This window comes from Bison bison, unplaced genomic scaffold (genome assembly GCF_000754665.1).
Source record: "Bison bison bison isolate TAMUID 2011002044 unplaced genomic scaffold, Bison_UMD1.0 scf7180017864189, whole genome shotgun sequence".
NCBI classification, from domain to species: domain Eukaryota; kingdom Metazoa; phylum Chordata; class Mammalia; order Artiodactyla; family Bovidae; genus Bison; species Bison bison.
Window position 1 is genome coordinate 2,335,723 of NW_011494761.1, and position 4,602 is coordinate 2,340,324.

The 4,602-nt window shown below is 45.3% G+C and overlaps 1 long non-coding RNA gene across 1 annotated transcript in view; it reads left to right on the top strand.

The window, feature by feature from the left end:
- Window positions 1-3,485, top strand: part of LOC104991356 — a 30,558-nt gene extending 27,073 nt beyond the window's left edge. Inside the window, exon 3 of the long non-coding RNA XR_825602.1 lies at window positions 3,359-3,485. This is a non-coding gene — a long non-coding RNA (uncharacterized LOC104991356). The remainder of the gene's footprint in view (window positions 1-3,358) is intronic.
- The last annotated feature ends 1,117 nt before the right edge of the window (window positions 3,486-4,602 follow it).

Genomic DNA, 4,602 nt, shown 5'->3' on the forward strand with positions numbered 1-4,602 from the left:
TTAAAAAAAAAAAAAAAAGCCCTGTCTCCTGTGAATAAAACTGAAGTAGCAAATAGTCCCTCTCTCATCAGCTAAAGCACTTGGGGAGGGAAGGTGTGTGTGTATACACCAGTCTTGGCCAGCTGGATGTGCCTTTGTGGGGTGCGGGTCAGGGCATAGCCTGAGATGGGTTCTGCATGGCAGCCAGCACTCGTGCCATCCTGCCGGAGGGTGGAGCCTGGTGGGATGGCATGAGCGCCCGTCCAGTGGTCACAGACTAGTACTGGGATGTGATTTTGACTGTGGGTTGGCCCCGCTGGCTCCCGGCCCCTGTTTAGTTCACATTCTAGCTCAATGGACTGGCTACCCAATAGCCTAACAGTAAGTTCATGTTGTTTGTCTAAATTAGATGGACTCAGTAGTTGCTTTTTGCCATCAGGAATACAGAGGAATAAGAGCCTGGGGAGCTTGGGGCCGGGGCTTGAGGGCACTGAGTGTGTACACGGGCGGTAGTGGGTGCTGCTGCAGAAAGAACATGCTGGGGCCTCTGTTATCGACACCAGTGGCAAGAATACGTCAGCCTGCTGCTTACTTAAAAAGCGAGAGGCAGCTTGGGCCCCTACTTTCGCCACCTGCTGTGTGGCCTTTTAAAGCCTATGTTTATCATTCACCCTTTACAGTGAGGAGGACAAAGAATCTGTAAGAGCCCTTCCTACATTAAGACTCTGGAAGGGTTGTCTCTGGTCGGTCTAGGCATCCAAGCTTCTGATTTTCAAAATGTATTTATTCTTTGTTCAATAAATACCTATAAGTTATATGTTTCCAGTAACAAAACAAGAAGTTATTAAACTGAGTAACCATAACTAACACTCACTGAGTATGTGTCAGGCACTGTATTACACTACATTATTAAATACTATACTGTATGCACAGTCTTCCCAGGTGGCTCACTGGCTAAAGAACCCACCCACCAGTGCAGGACTTGATCCCTGGATCAGGGAGATCCCCTGGAGATGAAAATGGCACCCCACTCCAGTATTCTTGCCTGGGAACCCCACGGACAGAGGAGCCTGGGGGCTAGAGCCCGTGGGGTCACAATGCGTCAGACACGACAGAGACGGAGAACGCGCGCATCGTGTGCCTGTGTGCCCATTTTATTGTGTTTCACTTTGCTGCACTTTGCAGACACTGCATCTTTTACAAATTGAAGGTTCTGGCAACACCGGTTTGAGGAAGTCCATATTTTCAGTAGTATTTGCTCAGTTTGCTTCTCTGGGCCCCATTTTGGTAATTCTCGCAATATTTCAAAGTTTTTCGTTATTATTATATTTGTTATGGGGGCTTGTGATCCGTGATCTTCGATGTTACTGTTGTGATCGCTCTGGGGCACCACAAACCACAGCCATATCCAAGAATAAACATAGATTTAAATGTTTGTTCTGACTTCTCCACTGATGGCCGTTTCCACATCTCTCACCTTCTCCTTGGGCCTCCCTATTCCTTAAGACACAATGAGTTGAAATTAGGCTAATTAAGAGGCCAACAGTGGCCTCCAAGTGTTCAAGTGAAAGAAAGAGTCCTGCATCTTGCACTTTAAATCAAAACAGAGAAACGGTTAAGCTTGGTGAGGAAAGTACGTCAAAGGGCAAGACAGGTCCAAAAGCAGGCCTCTGACACCAAGCAGTTAGCCAAGTTGTGAATGCAAAGGAAAAATTCTTGAGAGACGTGAAAAGTGCTACTCCAGTAAACACAGGAATGATGTGGGGGAGGGGACAAAAAACAGCAAAACAGCCTTACTGTTGATGTGGAGCAAGTTTTAGTGGTCTGGGTGGAAGATCAAAACTGCCACCACGTTCCCGAAGCAAAACCTGGTCCAGAGCGAGGTCCTGAGTCTTCATTCCGGGAAGGCTGACGGGTGACGAGGCCACAGAAGGCAAGTTTGAAGGTGGCAGAAGCCAGCTCTTCAGAAGATCTGCCCAAGGTAATGAATGAAAGTGTCTGCACTAAACAACAGGTTTTCCGTGTAGACAGAACAGCCTTTTCTTGGAGGAAGATGTCTTCTTGGGCTTTCATAGCTGGAGAGGAGAAGTTAATGCCGGATTTCAAACTTTTCAAGCATAGGCTGATTCTCTAATTAGGGGCAACAGCAGCTGATGACTTGCGGTTGAAGACAATGCTCATTTTACATTCCCCAAGTTCTAGAGTCCTTAAGAATTATGAGAAAGCTACTCTGCCTGTGCTCCATAAACAGGGAGAAATGCTGAATGACAGGACCTCTGCACACAACACGGTTTCCTGAATATTTCAAGCCCACATTTGAGATCTACTGCTCAGAAAAAAAAATTCTTTTCAAAGTAAGACTGCCCGTGGACAATGGTCACCCAAGAGCTCTGATGGAGAGGTACAGTGAGGTTTTTGCTGTTTTCATGCCTGCTAATACAACTTCCATTCTGAGGCCCATGACTCAAGGAGTAATTCTGAATTTCAAGTCTTATTATTTAAGAAATATGTTTTATAAGGGTACAGCTGCCATCAACAGTGATTCTTCTTATGGATCTAAGCAAATTAAACTGAAAACCTTCTGGAAAGAATTCACCATTTTATATGCCATGAAAAACATTTGTGATTCCTGGGAAGAGGTCAAAATATCAATATTAATAGGAGTTTGGAAGAAGTCAATTCCAACCCTCTCGGATGACATTGAGGGGTTCAAGATTTCAGTGGAAGAAGTAACTTCAAATATGATAGAAATAGCATGAGAACTAGAATTAAAGTGGAACCTGAAGCTACAAATGAATCGCTGTAACCTTATGATAAAACTTTAATGAACGAGAGCTTCCTTCCTATGGAAGGAGTTTCTTGAGGTGCAATCTACTCGCGGTAAACATGCTGTGAAGCTTGTTGAAGTGGAAACAAAGGATTCTATTACATAAACCTAGTTGATAAAACAGCAGCAGGGTTTGAGAGGATTGACTCCAAATGTGGAAGTTCTACTGTGGGTAAGATGCTATCAAACAGCATTGCATGCTTCAGAGAAACTGCTAACGGAAAATTGCGTAGATGAGGCTAACTTGGAGAAGGTGATGGCACCCCACTCCAGTACTCTTGCCTGGAAAACCCATGGATGGAGGAGCCTGGTAGGCTGCAGTCCATGGGGTCGCAAAGAGTCAGACACGACTGAGCGACTTCACTTTCACTTTTCACTTTCATGCATTGGAGAAAGAAATGGCAACCCACTCCAGTGTTCTTGCCTGGAGAATCCCAGGGATGGGGGAGCCTGGTGGGCTGCCGTCTCTGGGGTCGCACAGAGTCGGACACGACTGAAGCGACTTAGCAGCAGCAGCAGCAGAGGCTAACTTAATTGTTGTCTTATCTTAAGGAATTACTGCAACCACTCCAGCCTTCAGCAGCCAACCCCTGATCAGTTAGCAGCCATCAGCATCAAGGAGAGATCTTCTACCAGAGAAGATTACAGCTCACTGAAGGCTCAGGTGATGTTTAGCATTTTTTAGCCATAAAATATTTTTCAAATAAGGTAGGTACATTGTTTTCTAGGCATAACGCTATTGTGTACTTAATCAGATCAGATCAATCGCTCAGTCGTGTCCGACTCTTTGCGACCCCATGAATCGCAGCACGCCAGACCTCCCTGTCCATCACCAACTCCCAGAGTTCACTCAGACTCATGTCCATCAAGTCAGTGAAGCCATCCAGCCATCTCATCCTCTGTCATCCCCTTCCCCTCCTGCCCTTAATTTTTCCCAGCATCAGGGTGTATTAAAGTGAGTCAGCTCTTCAAAACAGGTGGCCAAAGTATTAGAGCTTCAGATTCAGCATCAGTCCTTCCAAAGAAATCCCAGGGCTGATCTCCTTCAGAATGGACTGGTTGGATCTCCTTGCAGTCCAAGGGACTCTCAAGAGTCTTCTCCAACACCACAGTTCAAAAGCATCAAATCTTCGGCACTCAGCCTTCTTCACAGTCCAACTCTCACATCCATACATGACCACAGGAAAAACCATAGCCTTGACTAGACGAACCTTTGTTGGCAAAGTAATGTCTCTGCTTTTGAATATGCTATCTAGGTTGGTCATAACTTTCCTTCCAAGGATGAAGCGTCTTTTAATTTCATGGCTGCAGTCACCATCTGTGGTGATTTTGGAGCCCAGAAAAATAAAGTCTGCCACTGTTTCCCCTGTTTCCCCATGTATTTCCCATGAAGTGATGGGGCCAGATGCCATGATCTTCGTTTTCTGAATGTTGAGCTTTAAGCCAACTTTTTCACTCTCCACTTTCACTTTCATCAAGAGGCTTTTGAGTTCCTCTGCACTTTCTGCCATAAGGGTGGTGTCATCTGCATATCTGAGGTTATTGATATTTCTTCCGACAATCTTGATTCCAGCTTGTGTTTCTTCCAGTCCAGGGTTTCTCATGATGTACTCTGCATATAAGTTAAATAAGCAGGGTGACAATATACAGCCTTGACGCACTCCTTTTCCTATTTGGAACCAGTCTGTTGTTCCATGTCCAGTTCTAACTGTTGCTTCCTGACCTGCACACAAATTTCTCAAGAGGCAGATCAGGTGGTCTGGTATTCCCATCTCTTTCAGAATTTTCCACAGTTT